The sequence below is a fragment of the Pan troglodytes genome, chromosome 5 (assembly GCF_028858775.2).
Source record: "Pan troglodytes isolate AG18354 chromosome 5, NHGRI_mPanTro3-v2.0_pri, whole genome shotgun sequence".
NCBI classification, from domain to species: domain Eukaryota; kingdom Metazoa; phylum Chordata; class Mammalia; order Primates; family Hominidae; genus Pan; species Pan troglodytes.
The window spans coordinates 11,629,276-11,651,464 of record NC_072403.2 but is presented as its reverse complement, the minus strand read 5'-3'; the positions used below and the strand labels follow the sequence as shown (position 1 = coordinate 11,651,464).

The 22,189-nt window shown below is 41.7% G+C and overlaps 1 protein-coding gene and 1 long non-coding RNA gene across 17 annotated transcripts in view; both read right to left on the bottom strand.

The window, feature by feature from the left end:
• FARS2 (phenylalanyl-tRNA synthetase 2, mitochondrial) overlaps nucleotides 1–22,189 on the bottom strand; it is a 593,088-nt gene that overhangs the window by 160,919 nt on the left and 409,980 nt on the right.
• Nucleotides 8,321–22,189, bottom strand: part of LOC134810167 (uncharacterized) — a 40,917-nt gene continuing 27,048 nt past the window's right edge. The window contains exon 2 of the long non-coding RNA XR_010157538.1: nucleotides 8,321–20,847. This is a non-coding gene — a long non-coding RNA (uncharacterized LOC134810167). The remainder of the gene's footprint in view (nucleotides 20,848–22,189) is intronic.

The following is a 22,189-nucleotide window of genomic DNA, read 5'->3' as shown; positions in this document are numbered from 1 at the left end:
AGCCAGAAGAGAGTGGGGGCCAATATTCAACATTCTTAAAGAAAAGAATTTTCAACCCAGAATTTCATATCCAGCCAAACTAAGCTTCATAAGTGAAGGAGAAATAAAATACTTTACAGACAAGCAAATGCTGAGAGATTTTGTCACCACCAGGCCTGCCCTAAAAGAGCTCCTGAAGGAAGCACTAAACTTGGAAAGGAACAACCAGTACTAGCCACTGCAAAATCATGCCAAATTGTAAAGACCATCGAGGCTAGGAAGAAACTGCATCAACTAACGAGCACAATAACCAGCTAACATCAAAATGACAGGATCAAATTCACACATAACAATATTAACTTTAAATGTAAATGGACTAAATGCTCCAATTAAAAGACACAGACTGGCAAATTGGATAAAGAGTCAAGACCCATCAGTGTGCTGTATTCAGGAAACCCATCTCACGTGCAGAGACACACATAGGCTCAAAATAAAAGGATGGAGGAAGATCTACCAAGCAAATGGAAAACAAAAAAAGACAGGGGTTGCAATACTAGTCTCTAATAAAACAGACTTTAAACCAACAAAGATCAAAAGAGACAAAGAAGGCCATTACATAATGGTAAAGGGATCAATTCAACAAGAAGAGCTAACTATCCTAAATATATATGCACCCAATACAGGAGCACCCAGATTCATAAAGCAAGTCCTTAGAGACCTACAAAGAGACTTAGACTCCCACACAATAATAATGGGAGACTTTAACACCCCACGGTCAACATTAGACAGATCAACGAGACAGGAAGTTAACAAGCATATCCAGGAACTGAACTCAGCTCTGCACCAAGCGGACCTAATAGACATCTACAGAACTCTCCACCCCAAATCAACAGAATATACATTCTTTTCAGCACCACACCACACCTATTCCAAAATTGACCACATACTTGGAAGTAAAGCTCTCCTCAGCAAATGTAAAAGAACAGAAATTACAACAAACTGTTTCTCAGACCACAGTGCAATCAAACTAGAACTCAGGATTAAGAATCTCACTCAAAACCGCTCAACTACATGGAAACTGAACAACCTGCTCCTGAATGACTACTGGGGACATAACGAAATGAAGGCAGAAATAAAGATGTTCTTTGAAACCAACGAGAACAAAGACACAACATACCAGAATCTCTGGGACACATTCAAAGCAGTGTGTAGAGGGAAATTTGTAGCACTAAATGCCCACAAGAGAAAGCAGGAAAGATCTAAAATTGACACCCTAACATCACAATTAAAAGAACTACAGAAGCAAGAGCAAACACATTCAAAAGCTAGCAGAAGGCAAGAAATAACTAAGATCAGAGCAGAACTCAAGGAAACAGAGACACAAAAAACCCTTCAAAAAATCAATGAACCCAGGAGCTGGTTTTTTGAAAAGAACAACAAAATTGAGAGACTGCTAGCAAGACTAATAAAGAAGAAAAGAGAGAAGAATCAAATAGACACAATAAAAAATGATAAAGGGGATATTACCACCGATCCCACAGAAATACAAACTACCATCAGAGAATACTATAAACACCTCTATGCAAATAAACTAGAAAATCTACAAGAAATGGATAAATTCCTCGACACATACACCCTCCCAAGACTAAACCAGGAAGAAGTTGAATCTCTGAATAGACCAATAACAGGCTCTGAAATTGAGGCAATAATTAGTAGCTTACCAACCAAAAAAAGTCCAGGACCAGATGGATTCACAGCCGAATTCTACCAGACATACAAGGAGGAGCTGGTACCATTCCTGTTGAAACTATTCCAATCAATAGAAAAAGAGGGAATCCTCCCTAACTCATTTTATGAGGCCAGCATCATCCTGATACCAAAGCCTGGCAGAGACACAACAAAAAAAGAGAATTTTAGACCAATATCCCTCATGAACATCAATGCAAAAATCCTCAATAAAATACTGGCAAACTGAATCCAGCAGCACATCAAAAAGCTTATCCACCATGATCAAGCAGGCTTCATCCCTGGGATGCAAGGCTGGTTCAACATACGCAAACCGATAAACGTCATCCAGCATATAAACAGAACCAAAGACAAAAACCACATGATTATCTCAATAGATGCAGAAAAGGCCTTTGACAAAATTCAACAACACTTCATGCTAAAAACTCTCAATAAATTAGGTACTGATGGGACGTATCTCAAGATAATAAGAGTTATGTATGACAAACCCACAGCCAATTTCATATTGAATGGGCAAAAACTGGAAGCATTCCCTTTGAAAACTGGCATAAGACAGGGATGCCCTCTCTCACCACTCCTATTCAACATAGTGTTGGAAGTTCTGGCCAGGGCAATCAGGCAGGAGAAGGAAATAAAGGGTATTCAATTAGGAAAAGAGGAAGTCAAATTGTCCCTGTTTGCAGATGACATGATTGTATATCTAGAAAAGCCCATCATCTCAGCCCAAAATCTCCTTAAGCTGATAGGCAACTTCAGCAAAGTCTCAGGATACAAAATCAATGTGCAAAAATCACAAGCATTCTTATGCACCAATAACAGACAAACAGAGAGCCAAATCATGAGTGAACTCCCATTCACAATTGCTTCAAAGACAATAAAATACCTAGGAATCCAACTTACAAGGGACGTGAAGGACCTCTTCAAGGAGAGCTACAAACCACTGCTCAAAGAAATAAAAGAGGATACAAACAAATGGAAGAACAGTCCATGCTCATGGGTAGGAAGAATCAATATCATGAAAATGCCCATACTGCCCAAGGTAATTTACAGATTCAATGCCATACCCATCAAGTTACCAATGACTTTCTTCACAGAATTGGAAAAAAACTACTTTAAAGTTCATAGGGAACCAAAAAAGAGCCCACATTGCCAAGTCAATCCTAAGCCAAAAGAACAAAGCTGGAGGTAGCAACTATACTGCAAGGCTACAGTAACTAAAACAGCATGGTACTGGTACCAAAACAGAGATACAGACCAATGGAGCAGAACAGAGCCCTCAGAAATAATGCCGCATATCTACAACTATCTGATCTTTGAGAAACCTGACAAAAACAAGAAATGGGGAAAGGATTCCCTATTTAATAAATGGTGCTGGGAAAACTGGCTAGCCATATGTAGAAAGCTGAAACTGGATCCCTTTCTTACACCTTATACAAAAATTAATGCGAGATGGATTAAAGACTTAAATGTTAGACCTAAAACCATAAAAACCCTAGAAGAAAACCTAGGCAATACCATTCAGGGCATAGGCATGGGCAAGGACTTCATGTCTAAAACACCAAAAGCAATGGCAACAAAAGCCAAAATTGACAACTGGGATGTAATTAAACTAAAGAGCTTCTGCACAGCAAAAGAAACTACCATCAGAGTGAACAGGCAACCTACAAAATGGGAGAAAATGTTTGCAATCTACTTATCTGACAAAGGGCTAATATCCAGAATCTACAATGAACTCAAACAAATTTACAAGAAAAAAACAAACAACCCCATCAAAAAGTGGGCAAAGGATATGAACAGATACTTCTCAAAAGAAGACATCTATGCAGCCAACAGACACATGAAAAAATGCTCATCATCACTGGCCATCAGAGAAATGCAAATCAAAACCACAATGAGATACCATCTCACACCAGTTAGAATGGCGATCATTAAAAAGTCAGGAAACAACAGGTGCTGAAGAGGATGTGGAGAAATAGGAACACTTTTATACTGTTGGTGGGACCATAAACTAGTTCAACCATTGTGGAAGTCAGTGTGGCAATTCCTCAGGGATCTAGAACTGAAATACCATTTGACCCAGCCATCCCATTACTGGGTATATACCCAAAGGATTATAAAACATGCTGCTATAAAGACACATGCACACATATGTTTATTGCAGCACTATTCACAATAGCAAAGACTTGGAACCAACCCAAATGTCCAACAATGAAAGACTGGATTAAGAAAATGTGGCACATATATACCATAGAATACTATGCAGCCATAAAAAAGGATGAGTTCATGTCCTTTGTAGGGACATGGATGAAGCTGGAAACCATCATTCTTAGCAAACTACAGCAAGGACAAAAAACCGAACACCGCATGTTCTCACTCATAGGTGGGAACTGAACAATGAGAACACATGGACACAGGGTGGGGAACCTCACACACTGGGGCTTGTTGCGTGGTGTGGGGAGGTGGGAGGGAGAGCATTAGGAGATATGCCTAATGTTAAATGACGAGTTAATGGGTGCAGCACACCAACATGGCACATGTATACATATGTAACAAACCTGCATGTTGTGCACATGTACCCTAAAACTTAAAGTATAATAATAATTTTTTAAAGTTCATAGAAAGAAAGACTGTTATCATCCACAATATCAAACCTGCATGACTTCTGCAGACATCTACTGAGCACTCACTATGGCCCAGGCACTGTGCTAAGAAATGCAGGGGAAACAGAGATGAAATCTCATCATCCACCAGTCTTTCTTGGGCGTGCTTCTGGGAGCTGTAAATTCAGCTCCGGCATCATTTTCACCCTTCACGTGGGAATCCTGAGGCAGCAGAAGTGATCTGAATATCCTCCGAGTGGTCTCGTGGGAAGAGTATTCTAAAGTTATTCAATCTAAATAACATCATTTAAAAATTACAGTCTTCATTTTTGCTAATACAAGGAGAGTTTTCTCACCTTAAAATTGGAGGAAATATTGTCAAGCAACTAGACTTGAATAGGAAGGGGCCCAATATGGGCCTCTTCTAGGAAGCCCTTGAGTGCGGCCTCAGCTCTGGTCCTGGGTGAGGCCTAGGGTAGCTGGTCCAAGAGAGGGTATAGCATGTTCCCCTTACCCCAGCGTCCAGCCCCCTAGGCCTAAAGCAAAAACCTCGTACGCTTTACCTACTCCAGGTAGAATTTAAAATGCCTTCTCCAGCCCAGAGTCACTCTGGCTTAAACTGCTCCCCAATCCAAGTTCTGCCTACACTGTGCAGCAGAGTAGGCCAGGTCCTGAGGACACCCCTCATTCACTGCAGTCACACAGTGGGCCAGTCACCTCAGGACTAAAGCCACCCTGGTGCAATAGTGACTTGCAGGGTGTTGCAAAGAGGCCTAACTGCTCACCTCTGTGGCCACGATTTAGGATGGGTTGGAAGGACTGGACAGGGCAGTTCTGAAGCCAGCCATTGGATCTCCCAACCTAAATCTTTTCAATACTTCAGTGTGAAGAGACCCAGAGGAAACCAAGGGGGAATCTTAGTTCCTGTACCTGGCTCAAAAATAATGAATCCTTTATGAAAAAGCAACTATACGTACAAGGGAAAAAAATTCTTCCTTGAAATGGCAGATGTGAAGAAACTATTGATTGGTTCTGTCCCCAAACGATAGGAACCCTCCCCTTTTGCTTCCATTCTGCTTACGGCTGCCTCTGCTGCTTCTTGGGCTGGCTGTGAAGAGCCTCCTGCCTCCAAGTGACAACCCCACACACTGATATCATGAGCCTCCATGGGTTCCATGGTGTTTAGGGTCAAGGATTCTGAGTTTCTTTACTTCAAGAAGAGAAATTGTAAAGAAAATTGCTCTCCGGCTCCACTTAATCTTTTTTCCTTGATTGCTAAGGGGGAAGGCACACAAATTCTTCCCTGGCTGGTGAATGGGCAATCTGAATGACTTCAGAAGTTTAAATAGAGTGCTGGGAGTCACAGAAACCTGTCTTAATAGAGTCCTTTCACAAACATAATAGAATTCGGCTCCTGTTAGCAAGAAAAACATCTGATGGCTGAGATTAGCAGCTCCCTAAATTGTCCTTTCAACATCCATTCCACCTCTCCACTCAATGTGTAAGATGTCTCCTTTAGGTGACAGGTACTGGGATTTTTGAGATGGTATTTAAGAGAGAGAAAGAAGCTTCCTGACTGGAAGCACTAAGCAGTGCTTGGAGGGTGAAGCTACCTCCTTGTTGCATCTTTTCATTTATACAGCTGGCTTACTCTAGGGTAAGGGTGATGGAAATAGGTCTTGGAAATAAAGCGTAGCATTTGCTAACATAGGAGGGCAGTGATCATGAAAACAAGCCAATCACCTTAGTTGGCAGAAATCCTCAGAGAATGACATGCCAGTTTAATTTTCTGGATACTCAGGGATTCATAAGGACATCATCCCTTGGTCTCACTATTGAAGGGACTCTTTCTCAGCTGTAGTTTTGCATACTAGTGCACAGGGCTGGGCAGGTGATGGGCGTGCGGCAGAACCAGGCGAGGGGCCGGGGACGTGTCAGTGGGGTTTATTATGAACACAGCAGGCACATCGGGGATGGTCCTCTGAGGACCCAGGCTGTGACTGCTCATGCACAGGAATGCAGGTAACAATGATGACACCGTTATTCCCCTGAATTAGGCTTTAAGCGGTTGACAAAGCTCTGAAAGGCAAGCTGGGCAGGTATACAAGAAACTGCGTTCTGAGAGGGAAAGTTATAATCTCTCTATAAAACTGCTATTTTGAGCAAAGGCTTGGAACCAACCCAAATGTCCATCAGTGATAGACTGGAAAAAGAAAATGTGGCACATATACACCATGGAATACTATGCAGCTATAAAAAAGAATGAGTTCATGTCCAGGAACATGGATGAAGCTGGAAGCCATCATTCTCAGCAAACTAACACAAGAACAGAAAACCAAACACCACATGTTCTCACTCATAAGTGGGAGCTGAACAATGAGAACACATGGACACAGGGAGGGCAACATCACATACCGGGGCCTGTCGAGAGGTAGGGGGCAAGGGGAGGGAGAGCATTAGGACAAATATCTAATGCCTCCGGGGCTTAAAACCTAGATGACGGGTTGATAGGTGCAGCAAACCACCATGGCACATGTATACCTACGTAAATAACTTGCAGTTCTGCACATGAATCCCAGAACTTAAAGTAAAGGAAAAAAAAAAAAAGAAAAAAACAAAAACAAAAAAACACTGCTCTTTTGTAGCAGAGGTGGACCAGACTCACGTTTCCCAGCTCCCAGGCTGGTGGTCTCTCCTGTATCCCTAGAAATCCTTTTCCTGCCCTGAAGAGATAGCCATGGAATTCTGGGAGTGAGGAGCAGCTCCCAGACTAACTTAGCACACTGGAATCAAAGCTAGGCAAATGTTCACCCAGGAATAATAAAACCTATTCCTTCTTCCTCCCAGAAAATGACATCACTATTCACCTGCTCACTTAGTCCCAAACCCAGGATGTGTCCTTGTCTCCTGGCTTTTCCTCACACCCTACAGAGCATGCCCTGTGCATTCTGCCTTCAGAGTGACCCTGACTCTCTCCATTCCTGTGCCCGCCCTCCCAGTCCAGGCCACCTGGACGGCTGAAAGCCTCTAACAGCCCTCTGCTACCCTCTTCTCTGACAGTCCATTCTCTCAATAAGTCAGATCACATGCTAAATGAGTAAATCTGTCCCACCCCTTAAAACCCTCCATCTCACTTAGACCCCAGGCTGAGGCCCACACAGCCCTACATGTCCCAGCCCCTGCTTCCCTCTCCGAACACGTTTCTTCCCACAGCCATGTCAAACTCGGTTCTGCCTCAGTGCCTTTGCACGTGCTATTCCTGCTGCGTCCCCAGCCTTTCCATGGTCCTTTACTTCCCTGCTTTCTCAGGAGTCTTCCCTGACTCTCCTTAAAATGAGTTACTGCTTTTCACTTCACTCTCTGCCCCACACACTCCTTTACTTTTCTTCACTGCGGGTGTCACTACTTGAAATCACACTGCAGATGAACTTGTTCACTTATTTAGTTTAGTGTCTGTCTTACGCAATGCCTGGAAGCTCCATGAGGGCAGAGCCTTGTCATCCTGGTCCCTATGTATCAGCTGCAGCTGAACAGGACCTGGCTGACAGCAGGGCTCCGTACCTATTGAGTGCATGGATAAAAGAATGACATGCAAGGCAAGGGGGAAAAGCCCCATCTGCTCACTAAGGACTGAACAGACCAACTGGAGTCCAGCACAGGACGTTTTACATAAATTCAGTGTGGAAAAGAATGATACATTCAGTGTTCCCTTCGGATAGAGCCAGGCTGCCCATAATAACATCTTTGCAAATGAATTCCACCACCCCTACTTTATACTTCTTTACAACTTAACATATTATTAAACTACCTTAAAAAAATACAACGGTCTTGCATAGCGTCTGGCATATGATGAAAGTTCAATATTTATTGCCGAATTTAAAAAAATTCTCATCTGCCATTAAATTTTCTTTTTCCCTGCTTCCTCTATTTCCTTCCAATACAAATGTATATTTTTACATTGTTGTAACTATATATAGATATTAATTTGTTTCCTGTTTTTCTTTGGTAATACTTTTGATGGTGCAACCTAGTTATTGTCATTTTTAACAGCTAGGTAATATTCCATCAAGGTGATGTACTATAATTTGCTTTTTGTAGTCTCCTCCTTTGGGCATTCAGTTACTAAAAGTTCACTGAGAGTAGAAATGCTAAACAAATGGAGGTAGAGTCGGAAGTGTCCTTTTAGCAGAACCAAAACCACATGCTGACCAGGGTAGAGTAAAATGGCACGCTGGTCTGTCACCCAGCAGCCTGAATTCCGACTCTTTACCACGTTAGTTTATTAGAGCAAACTGTAGGTTGCTGTTAGAAAGCTCTAAATCACTTTACAAATTATTGATGAAAGAATGACTTCAAGCACCGAACAAATGTAGCCACCAGCCTCAGGAAAAGCACCAAAAGAGGGAGGCAGCCAGAGAAGGAAGGGAGGGGGAGAAGCAACAGCTTCTAAGGAAGCTGAGAAGACTTCAACAAAGGCCCTTGCTAGAGCCTGTTTTATTTCTTCGATCTCTTGAGAATACAGTCAGCAGTTTGTCAGCAGATGGATCAGCCAAAGTCAGAAGGGGAAGAAAGGGCTTGTCTATCTTGGGGATTTTCCCACCTTTCGTTGTTAAAATGCTTCATAAGCTGCTGCAAAGGAGTGATTTTCTTCTTTTTCCATTTTTTAAGTAACTTTTTCCCCCTGTACACAAATGAAATACTCATTGAAAATACTTTGGGAACTACGGGAAGGCATAAAGAAAGTAAAAATCACCTGTAGTCCTGTGAGCCACGGATAACCATTGTGAAAACTGGATCTGCTGTCCCGCTCTCCCTCATGGACATAACATGAATATTTATAAAATGTGAACTAGGTCACATATTCTTCCCTTTACCCTTTAAGCCCATTGTTATATTGTGAACTTTTTTTTTCAAAGGTGCACAACTATTCTTTAAAATGTTTTAAATACCTGCAAAATAGTTCCTTGTCCAGATGAATAAACTATAATGTATTTGTTTCTCAATAGGTAACATTCAGGTTGCTTCCAAATTTTCAGTCTAATAAAGAATAATGCAGACATCTTTGAACCTTTCTCAGATAAATCTCTTAGCACAGATTGTTAAAAAGCAGAATTACCAGATCAAGGGTATGGGCACTTCCAGGCTGATTCGTGTTGACAAAACACAAACTTGGAGATTTACACTCAACGCAGCTTTCTATGAGAGTGATTATGTCACTACTTCCTCATTGGAAGCAGATATTATTGTTTTTATATTTTTAACTGTAGATGAAAAATGGAATCATTATTTTAAATTACATTTCTTTGATTACTGGTGAGGTAAAACTTTTACATTTTGTTTTCTGGCTGTAAGTGTAGATAAACTGTTTAGTGAACTGTTTTTATTGAGCTGCTGCTCATTTTTCTATTAGAACAAATTTTGTTTTCACTGGTTGTTGGAGCTACTATAACAGTACTTTGTAGAAGCAAAAAAAAAAAAGACAACGTCTGTACTTTTTGCAGAACAAACAAGAGGTGCATGAAAACAAAATTAGAAGGAAATACACCAAAATGTTGACCAGGGGTTATGGATTAGGTGGTAGGACTGTGGGTACTTGCTGAATTTTCTAGAAGCAGCCTAATAAAAAGGTAACAATAAACCATCTTCCATATACGCCTCATGTGGTGCTGATGGCAGGACAGATGGGGCAGCTGTATGGGAAATACAGGGAGGACTGATTTTCCTTTTATTTCTAGTTGATCATAATTCTCATTTAGCGTTTTCCCTATGTTCACCTGTGTTGTTGATAGAGATGCCTACCAGATCCTTTTCTAGCTGGCCCTGTGGATAAACAATGGCAGGTGACAGCTGCCCAAGCTGGTGGTGTGGATGCTTATGCGTAACCCATGGCTACTCATGCCTAACCCGTGGCTACTCTGACCATCAGCTGCAGCCTTGTTTTCCTGGTTATGTGTCTCAGTGTTGGTTGGGCACCTTCACTGAAGTACAACTTTGCTCACATTCACACAACATCCAAGCACACACAAGTGCTCTGAGCATAAGCATTGTTTCTAATGCCTTCATCAAGACCCTAACAGCATCAGAGCTACGCTACATTCTGTAGAAAATCAAATAATCATTAAAATAACTGTGATTATGTAGCAAGAAGGAAAGATTGCTGTGGACATATACCTGGCTATAGCTGTTTCCATATTGGGTTGGAGGATGAAATTCAACTTTAGAGGGAGAACAACTCTTTAGGAAAACACTTTGATGAATTTTCTTATTATGAAAAGTAACGCCCTCAGGAACTAGGAAGTAAAACGGTAAGTAAAAGGATCTCACTCTAGGGTGTTGTTATGAAGGAAATGTGTGCGTTGGGGGGTGGGGGTGGGGGAAGTGAGGGTTCCTCTGAGTCAGGACAAAAAAGATAGGAGTTTTGGGAGGACCAGGCACTCAGGAAAAATCAGGAAAGGATAGAAGCTTTTCTAAAGAGACAGCTGCTTCCAGGTGTGAATCTATTCACAGGGCAAGGATGGAGAGTAAGAGATTATGGTGATGAATCACTGATAAACTGTCAAAACTGCAACGTGGAAATTCAATTTTAACAGTTTCCTCTCCATTATTTCTTTTGAAAGGCATTGTACTGTTTAGGAGACCCTGGGAAAAGAGGGAGGTAAGGCGATCAGTATTGTGGACATGTTAACAACCCAGGGAGTGTTGACAGAGGGGTGATGCAGGAGGGTCTTGAAGCCAGAATTTAGAGCTGGAGGAGGCAGGAGGACATAAATACCCCCAGGCAATCTGCAAAAGCACTCAACAGGGCAGGCCAGTGCAGTAGGGCTTAATGTTTTTATTTGGATTTTAGAGGGAACGGTAGAAGGAGGCTGGTGACCCCAGGACACATTTTGGTCGCAATTATGTTCCAGAGGCTGGTATCACTCATTTTGAGGACCAAGTTTTAATGTCTTGTGCAGCTAAGGTCTCTCAGGATATAGAGGGTATCACCCCTAGAAAGCATAGCCTGAAGGAAGCATTAGAAACTGAGAGGTTTGCTTTGTCACCTCGCTTTTCTGGCCTTCAACAGGTCAATTGCAGCATGTCATCTCTTCACCAGCAAAAAAATTTGTGAGACTATTTCCTAAGGACAAGCCTCTGGCAGGATGTTCCTAGAGCTTAGCTTACTATTCCAGCCACAAATCAATGTGTTTCAGACATTCCTTCTGATCCAAGGGGCACCACTTCTGGATCAAGACAAGACTGCAGCCTAATTCACCAGGTCATAAAACAGACAGTGGGGAAAATCTCCAGGAAGCACACAGCAGGTATTTCCGCATTCGGTCAGCTGGTAGAACTTTCAGAGAAGTTCTTGAGGAATTTACAGAGCTCATTCCAAAACTTTGGAGAAAGAGGGGCTTAAAATAGAAAATGAATTATTTATCATATTCCCTCTGTAACTCACAGACTTTAAAGAGCACGTACCAGGGTGTTTCCCTCCTAGCTTCCATACCACTTAGCCAGGTAGGTCCCTCTTTGGCACTTCTGAAGGATGTGGGAATGAGACATGTTTGAAGCTCCAGAGGCCAATGAGAGTGCAAGCAGCCCTCGTATTACAAAGGATGGCTATGTGTGAAATGAGGTGAATCTCTTCCCTGAGAGACTATTTACTTAGAAAGTAAGAGGCTATCTGCAGTAGTGGTTGAGGGCGCAGCACTGACAATGCAGACTATAAAAGTATGTCCTCTCTGATGTAAACTTAGTGCCTCTGAAAGAAGCCATGGCCTGAGGGGCTAATCCCAGCTGACAAGTACCCTCTTCCAGGAGGCCAAAGCGTCTCCTCAAGGCACCAGCTCAGATTTCCTATCCCCCTCCCATCCACCTTTCCTCCCAAGTCTACAAAGGAGGGCAACCTTCAAGCATTGATGGAAATGTCCCTTAAAACATGGACATCTGCTAAGTCTACAAAATAGTCTTGTCTGCTTATCAGACCTCCAAGAACTTGGGTGAGGTGTGGTAAGGGGAGGGGACGAGAGAGGCTAGAAACACAGGCACCTTCTAGAGGATGCTTCTTTGAGAAAGAGATTGTGACAAACTGTTTATGTGTTGGCTTCCCTTATGAGGTTTCTGAGTTCCCCCTTTCTACGACTGCCTCCCAGGCTCTTCGTTTTGCTCAGCTCAAAGCCTCGGAGGCTTTGATGCCTTGATCTCTCTTGCTTTTCTCTTAGTTTTCTCTCTCAGTTTTCCACATCCATCCATTTCTTGCAATTTTCAAAGATGCCATTCGAATCCATACTTTCATTGTTGCCATCTGCATTAACAGACTGCCTGACAGACTGATTCATTCACTCATTCATTCCTCACCCATTTACTGCACTCCTCCTTGGTGCTGGGCGTGAGACCTAATTCCTACCCTCAGGAATTTCACAATCAAGTCAGCAAACAGACATGTGAACACTTCAAGTAGCTGCGAGATAAAACTATATGTGTGAGAAATGAACACACACTCTGTTATACAAGCTCACAGGGAAGAACAATGACTCTTGCCTTTGACTTTTTGACTACAGCCCCTTGCTTGGCTTTGCATGGGCTGGGTAGCCACTCCTCTCTGTCCTACCCATTGAAGCCAGGATAATTTCCCAAAGCATCACTGCAAGGCCACTGTCACTAACAGGGACTTACCTGTGGCACTGGCTCCCACACAGGTGTCTTGGTTCTGATTGTTGGAAAGTATTTGGAGCAGAACACTTAAATGCTCTACTGCCAGAGCAGTCTAGCCAGAGGAATTTGATTATGCTGGTTCATTGCCAAGTTCTTTAACCAATATTACAGTGTGAAGGGGCGAGGCAGAGGCAGGAGCATTTGTACCTTGCCAGAGAGGAAAGCCGGAAGAAATAACTTGAATGGGAGCTAGGAGGAGATAGAAGAAAGCAGAACACAAACCTTACCTACTTTACGGTTCCTCTTCAGACCAGGCCTTTTTAATTATGGTTGCTTTGATTCTCAGTATTTATACCATGCCAATATAAAAAGAAAGCAAGACACACGGTTTGCTCAAGAATTTGTTATGATTCACAAATTTATATGAAAGTTAATCATCTTTGGTTATATAAAAATTAATCATCTTTGGTTTGTTTTAAATTTAAAAATAACATTTCATGAAATTAATTGAGAACAGTTTTAGATGTGTGGGCACTTTAAATATACATATGGCTCTGAATTGAGATTGATTTTTAAAAATAATTGTTTCCAATGATAATAACCATCTCCTGGTTGTTCCAGGAATGACTATACTCTGTGGTTTTCTCAAATGGAATTTTCTTTGTACTAGGTAAATATTGAGACAACATTTAAGTTGGCTCAAGTCTGTCTATATTGACTGCAGAAAGCAGCAAATATCATGGGACAATACCAGAATGAGAGAGGGAATCTCGCAGTCATAAGATGGGGCATACACTTGAGATTGACTACCAAGATTTTCTCTAACATAGAATAAAAGCACACACTAAGTCCTAGTAAGTTTGGGAGCATTTAATAGATAATTAAACAAAATGAAAGTCTCACATTCAGAAATACGACTTCAAATAGAATTCTTTTAACTGCTGTGAGCACTTTCTATAAAAATCCTATTTGCAATCATTGAATATATGATTATAAGGCATGTGGCATACAGTCCACCTTCATGTGACATTATAAATGTCCTTATTGCTAGCTCTGCTCTTTGCAATGGTTTTATTTGAATGTTATTGAGAATTAAAGCAGATCCCAGACTCGGACACCACAGGCATGTGCAATAAAATATATCGGTAGTCTCATAATTTTAAAATAGAAGATTATATAAATCTGAATTTGCAAATGTGTATCCAGTCTAATATGTGTACTGTTTGTATTTAACGAATACAAAATCCAATTGAAGGCCATGCCTAATCTGAGAATGTAGGAGGAAAGAGAAGAATCAAATAAATGAAATCATCTATAAAAGACAAGAGCAGAATCCCTTCATTCATCTCACGCTCAGTTCAAGTGTGTTTCCTTTAGGACTGGAGCTGACATCTTTGAGTGTCCTTAAGAAAAGCTTCTTGCGTACATAAATGGGCTGTGCTAAATTAAGCCTTTCTGTCACCAACTTGAGTCAGGTTGTTTTGACTGCCATTTTACTATTTTTTTTATATGAGCCTAACCAAATTTAATAGTAGTTATCTTTATTTTAATTTATACTTTAAGTGCTTCCTTCATTCAGTAAAAAAAGTGAAATTTCCCTCAGGTGAGAAAAAAAAGAATGATTTTCACCTTGGGTTCAATGCAGCATATGCCATGATTATGACCGAGACGTTGTTCAATATGTAGGAAAGGTGATTAGGAAAACAAATTCTGTGCTATGCAAAAGACAGTGAAATTTAACTTCCTACCGGATATGTTAGCCAATGGAAAACAATGAAAACAATGTGTCTTTTGTAGGTTATTATGAATTGTCCAGGTTTATTTTATTCATCTCTGAAATTTTTACTGAATTTGGTAAAGATCAGCTCTCCCAGGCACTTATGTGGAATTTCTCTTTATGTTTTCTAAGTTACTCTTTCAAAATGAAATATTCAGAAACTTGGAGACACAAATCTCAAAGACATACTGTATAATTACTTGGTGATGTTCTTACTATACTTGTTCTGTGATTTATCCTAGCTGAACAGGACTCTTTTTAACACTGTATTGGGTACATGTGGAATGGCAAGTAACATATTTCATGACTAAACAAAGAGTTACTGCAGACAATACTACACTGATACCAAAATACACAGAGATGTGTATGGCTTTCTCACTTCAACAATTCTGATAAGTTTCCATTGAAAAGAAGTCTATTTTCTCTGTCTCCTAAAATTCTCTGTTACTCCTCCCCAGAGCTTCTTCCTTTGAACAGAGCCACATAGACTGGGATACATGACAATCAAGTCCCTGTATTAACTGACAGCACACATGTGCTTACCAGCTACTACATAGCACTGTGTGTGTGTGTGTGTGTCTATCTGCAAATATAACGCATTTTTATTGACTCAAGAGGTAAATATATGCAACTTTATCAAACACCTTCTTCACCAAATATTTATTGACCACCTATGTTGTGACAAACTCTGTATTTTTATCTTTCCCCCAAAAAATGCAGATTAAAAAATATTTTTTATTAATTCCCCATAGTAATTGGGAAATATTGGTAGAAAGCAGAGAGTATGACCAGTAGTAAAAAGGAAACTACAGTCTGGCCTCAGCCTGGCCACTGACCACTTCTTGTGACTCTGAGAACTTCCCTTTGCCTGTGTCGGTCTCAATGGTTTCATTTGTATAATGAAGGAACTAGACCAGGCAATTTCTTTAAAAAATCCCTCCAAGTACAAAATGCCACAGTTCCAAATATGGAAGTATTTTATAATGTTGGTAACTGGCAAAAATAGTACTGCTCCCAGAACGAAATGATATTGATCTCATTTAGGTTATAGGCATTCCTATGTGAGAAGAAGGCAAATATCACACCTCCATCCACCCCCTCAAGAATCTGAGAGCCTAGGCAAAGAGAAATCAGGCATTCACAGAAGTACTGTGAAAAAAAACAAATTTGAATGACCACAAACATTTTGCAAATGTAATATGATATAAAATACAAATAGCAAATCATTGCTCCTTGTCTACAGTTGCCGGGAAATAAGAATTCCCAACTTCCAAACTATTACCTCTGCATGGGTCTGCCAAGGGTCCGATTCCCAGTGGCCTTTACAGTGTGGCCAACTGGAACCAACATCTGACCAACAAGTCTTTCTCTTAATATCCCTGTCAAAAACATCCTCGACAGGAAGTTAACTTTATAAGAACGTCAATAAATGAAGAAAGTTGGCAGTTTGGGCTGTTGCCAGTATTAGGCTTACAGGCAAAGAAAATAAATGGTGTGAATCTATCAAGATGTGGCAATTTCTCTGATATGTGACATCTGCTTTACTGTTTCTTTTTCTTTCCTTTTTTTTTTTTTTAAATGAGAATGCATTAACTGAAAAGAATCCTTTTTAAACTGACAAAATAAAGGACACATCCTCAGGGCAAACGGTTTCTAAGACAGTGTTTGAATAAAACATATACATAAACCTTTGGCTGGATCACCGAACACTGATACCTTCCACTTCAATATTTTGGCTAGTGTTTGGTTGGGCTGAAAGAATTCTTCCACACACACAATAAATTGTTACAGATTCAGAAGTTTAAATAAGCAAATAAGTAAAATGATTAAAGGATTCCATAAACCTACCATCCAGAGAGGAACACATTTAACACCTTGTTTGTCTAGTCCCTAAGATGTACAGATACATTATATATATTTATATGTATATTCATATGTTAAGTCCATCTCATACTCCAGACATACCAAGGTGTGCCAAGAGCTGCAGAGATCATTATGCTGGCACCCCTGTGTGCAAATCTGTGAACTACGGCACCCTGTTTGGGAAGCTCTACTCTACACTTCCATACGTTTGAGTTTCTCAGAAACAAGCATCATCGACATGGCAGCAAAGAAGCTTCATTTCTTGGAAAGTTCCCATGTTTCTTGTATCTGTCCCTCACTTCCACAGAGCTGGCATGAGTTCAACTAGCATACGTTTAGCTGAAGTCTGCATAAATGACGGGGAGCATAGAATTTCCTCACCACCCAAGTCCCATTAAAAAAATAAAACCATTGTAATCGTATCCTTGCTAACCCGGATCTCTTCTTGCTTCCTCAGATACTTGCACCAGGATGGACAGGCCCAAATTTGTGGCCTTATTAACTGTGGTGCCCTAGGAAGGGAATGAAGGAATGTTTTCCCGAACGAGTCTTTCTGATGGCAGAAGTGGGGAAGCAGGTGCTGGAGGCAGGACCCATTCACTTCAGCTCCAGGAACACAGGTGCCATGCACAGCAAAACCAGCTGTGGCTTCTGCCCTCCAGGCGCAAACTGGCGTGGAAACTGACACATACATGACTATAATCAACGTGGGAAGTAGAAAATGCTTCTCTAATTGGTTTGTGCTTCCCCAAATTCCTTCAGGGTAGGGACCGCATATTCTATCATTTGCCTTTCCTCAATGGGAAGCACAGTTTGGGGCCCAGAAAAGGTGTTGGGGGGCTCTTGGTTGGTAGACTGACTTGATGCTAAACTGCAAAGGCAGAGGAGATAAATTCCCTTCACAGCCCCAAAGGTCTTTGGTTATGTTAATTACTCCTACCTTCCCCTAACAAATGGCTAGGGTGTCACAGAAAGAGGGCCCAGAGGGCTCTTTAATTGCAGTGGCCCATCTCATCCCATTACTCTCACTACTCAAAGGTGTTTCTAATCCAAAGGCAAAATACAGTGTCTCCAAACTCCAGGGAAAGAACAGAGAGGAACACATGTTGTCAGTGGCAACCAAACTTAGCTTCATCATGAATCACTGTGGCCTCATTCTGACAGGTCCAGTTGCAGCCTAGCCCTAGATCACACCAAGCAGTGACTCAGCTACAATGAAACTTCAGATGCTATTTTTAAGGGGGGCTCGCAAGGGGAAGGAGGGAGGTGTAGAAATGCTTTATTATTTTTTCCTGAATTTTTATAGCCTCAACTAAATCTTTACTTTGAGACCAGAATTCTGGAAAAGTTAACCTGCCCCTGAAGTTATGTAACCCATGGTTTACTTTTTATATCACAGCTTGCCCGTTAAAGTCACAAACCATTTCCATGGCCAAAATTTGTTTGAGTAAAATTGAAAAGGGGAGTTTTCAGAAGAGTCTGGACCCAACGGAAGCAACTGTGGTACAGTGGGAGGAACACTGGCTTAAGAGGCAGACGGTTCTGTAGCTTGTAAGCTGCGTCACGGTGGGACTGAACGGCCAGGACGTGGCCAGGGGATAGTGAGGCTGAGGTGGCTGTCCTGGATAGAGTCTTAGGGCGGGCCACCACAGGCACGGGTGGGTGTGCCTACCCTGCTAGCTCTGCACTTTGAGTCGGTGAGGAAACCCCACCAAAGCCGCTTTAGATTCCACAGACTTCAGTGCTGTCTTCTCTTTACTCTTGCCTTCCCACTGAAGGGGCTTTGCTGTTCCCACGGCTACCGACTGATTCCTGTGTTCATCTACTCATCCTTCTCTGGACTTTTTCCAACTGCTACCTTCTCTTGAGCAATTAGCACAGTGCACATATTTCCAGAATGGAGACATGGTATTTTTGTGGAAAAGTAGGACAATGTCTTCCTCAAATGCACGTTCCTCACGATGATCGGAATTGTGTTTCCTCTCCTGGCAAGGTCCCTGTCTTCTGGGGAACAGTCCCCCTACAGTGATTTTTGGCTTATGTTCTTAGACACAAGCGATGGCTCAGAAGCCTCACCTCCCTGCGTTGATGCGATTTCTCCTGCGGGTGTCCCTGTAACATCTTTGGTAGAGCAAGCCATCCAGCTCAGAAGAGCGCTCATGAGGCAAAATCTAATCTAAAAACTCTTCAGTGGCAACATCTTTAAAGGTTAAACCATCCTCTGTAAACATGTGCTTGGTTCTTGGAGTAAGTCCTTTCCTATTTTTTCCAGAGCTAAGTCTTCCAGGCTGGAAGGCTTAGGAAGAAATAACGCCCAGACTGGCCAGACAGTGTTGAGTGGAAATGGGGCACGAGAAGGGGGAGCCTCACCATCTGCTGATAAATCCATTCATACAACAGAGACCTTGAACACCATAGTTCTTTCTGTAACACCAGGAAGTTCCGGCAGAAACAGAGGAGAGAACTGAGCAGAGCCCCAGCTCAACGCTGAGACTTCCTCTTGCTACACCACATTAATCCTATGCCTGAAGAGCTCATTAGCCAATCACTTTCATGAACAAACCCATCCAGCTCTGGGGACAGGAAGAGCAGAGACAGAGTGGGAGTAACTCTTACGTCATGCTCTGAAAGCTCGGCCATGAAGCCTCATTTTTCTGAGGTACTCATGGACACTGCAACTTCCTCCTCCTCAGCTTCTGGCCAGCAACAGGCCCTAAATTAGTTAAATTTAACTATAATAAACATGCTGCAAATGAATTATATTTAACTCCAACAGCCACCTCAGGGTTTGTCTGGAGATGAAATAATTTTAGCTTATGCTACCATAAGTCCCCCAACTAAGGCAGAAAGTAATTACCTAAGGATTTACTGTAATGAGTTCACTGACACTCATTATTCATTATAGTGTGTGAACATTCCAGTCTTTTATACAGTCAGGCATAGACTGCACACTGCTGAATATATAGTCTTGAGTGAGCACAAAAAGGACACTAAAAATAAAAAGCCACCTGATTTCAGTCTTAAGAATTAGTAATAATTATGAAGAGCCCCGGTTGAAACTTTACACCATCAGTAGAACTGGGCCTGCTAAGAAAATGAACAATGTGATAAGCTTTTGGAGCGACGACACTGCATGGCAACACTTAAAAAGTGTGCTTATTTAAAAAAAAAAATGTAACTGGGCTTCAGTGCTGTGCATACTAATGAGAACTCATGTTTTTCTATCCATTAAAGCAGGATCCTACTCAGAAGCATTTGGTTAGAGGAAGAGACTGTTTCTAAAAGTACGTACAAGTAATAACTTGCCCAAAATGCCATTCCTTATAAAATATTATGATATTCTACATTTCATTTACTCTGAATCATCTTGCCATTAAAAAATTCTCATTTATCTAGTCACCCCTCGTGATCCATTGTGCATCAGTCGTGGGCCAAGTACTATAAGCATAAAGAACAACAGGACATGGTTTCTACTCCCTAGAAGCTAAAAGTTTAGTAGGGGACACAAAAGTTTAGTAAGTAAATGTTTAGTAAGTAAAAATGTTTAGTAAGTAAATGATTTCCTGAATTGTGATATCCACAATGATCAGGGGGTGTACTGCCTGTTGAATACGTATTATCTAGTCAGTATTGATGTAACTTATTTGGGTGGAGAAATGTAAACAGGACTTGATCAAGGACCAAAGCAACTCTAGCCAACTTTGGCCACTGAATGTCCTCTGTATACTTGTGCACTCTGGGCATAAGCGCCTATGCTTGCCTGCATATATCATTAATACACTGCTGTTAACTTCTATATAAGTGTTTACATCTTGCCTCATTCTACGAGAATTTTAAGGAGGCCTACGAAAGAAAATATACAACAAAATAATGTTTGAATATGAACAGAAATCAAGAATCAACACAAGAAATGGGATGTTATTGACACTTTTCTCATGTCAGACTCCATTCTGCCTACTTCTTCCCCACTCCCGTTCATAGGTCATGAGCTGTGCAAGCAGCTAAAGGGATCTGAAGGTGTGGGGTTAGAGGGAGGCAGAAGGGGTGCTTAAGCCAACTCAGCCTCTTCTCCTTCACCAGCTCCTCCAATAAGCCCAACTCCGGACAAGACTCTGGGTGCTCCTGCAGGTGAGAAGGTGGTGCCGGCAGCCACTCCGCTTCACTCTCCGAATCTCAGGACCTCTGGTTTGACATCAGGAGGCCAAATGACTAGCAGGGCAGGATTTGGGAGCTCTTGACTTGGGCCTATAATACCACAGAACAGCATCAGAGCCCTCTCCTAATACACTGCAATATGATGAGCGAAAATATTAGCAAGTACAGGACTACTGAGATCAGGGAAAAGAGCAACACAACAGCAAGCCCTGGGGGCTGACGTATACAGTGGCTCTCCCCAGCCACAGTGAAGGAAAAATGGTCACTTACAAACCCTTAAGGTCAAATTGACCCTTATCTTGAGGCACACTAACTCTTGGTGCTTAATTTTTAAAACATTTCCCACAAAAGGTTTTATAGGCAGCGGGGGGGTTGGGGGGGTGGGCTGAGTGATAGGAATGGACAACACTCAACAAGCTTACTATGGGACCTGCATGAGCAATTTTCTCTGTTTCTCAGGATCTGTTGATGGAATCCGAGGGCACAATGTTCAAGTACTGACCACAGAAGGCAATGGCATAGGAGGCCAGGATAACACGTCTGCTCTGTGTCAAGGAATGGCTCCTATTTTCCCATTCCACGACTACTTTCTTAGGAGAAAGGGAATTAACATCTGTTTGTTTTTTTCAGGGACTGCACTAGGTACCTTATATTGATTATTAAAATATAACCTTGAAAGCACTGTGCACTATTATCATCATTACAAGTGGTTAAAACCCTTGAGGCCTAGAGAAGTTAAGAAACTTGCTCAATGTGGGCTGGGTGCGGTGGCTCATGCCTGTAATCCCAGCACTTTGGGAGGCCGAGGCGGGTCGATCACCTGAGGTCAGGAGTTCGAGACCAGCCTGGCCAACATGGTGAAACCCCATCTCTATAAAAATACAAAAGAATTAGCAGGGCGTGATGGTGGGTGCCTGTGATCTCAGCTCCTTGGGAAGCTGAGGCAGGAAAATCACTTGAACACAGAAGGCGAAGGTTGCAGTGAGTCGAGATCACGTCATTGCACTCCAGCCTGAGCAACAAGAGACAAACTCCATCTCAAACAAACAAAAAAAAAACCCCAAACACACAAAAAAGAAACTTGCTCAAGGTAACATAGCAATGAAGAGGTAAAACCTGGATTCAAACTTGGATATTCCTTCTAAGCCATCCATTTTTGCCTCAGCTGTTTCTACATAAAGAATAACAAATGTTTCGCCTGAATTAAACAGTAAAAAACATCTAAACCTCAATTCATTTAATTGAATGAAGTTCAGGAATTCACTTTCCCTCTGGTTTCTCTGGCTATTTGACCAGGGGACCAGCCATTTCAGTATCACATGGACACACGCAGATAACCCTGACAGTGTGCTGGGTGTCCAACAGTCATTCCCGAGCTTGAATTGGTACAGTATCATTCACATGAGCTGCTGCTGTCCAACAGTACAAGAGT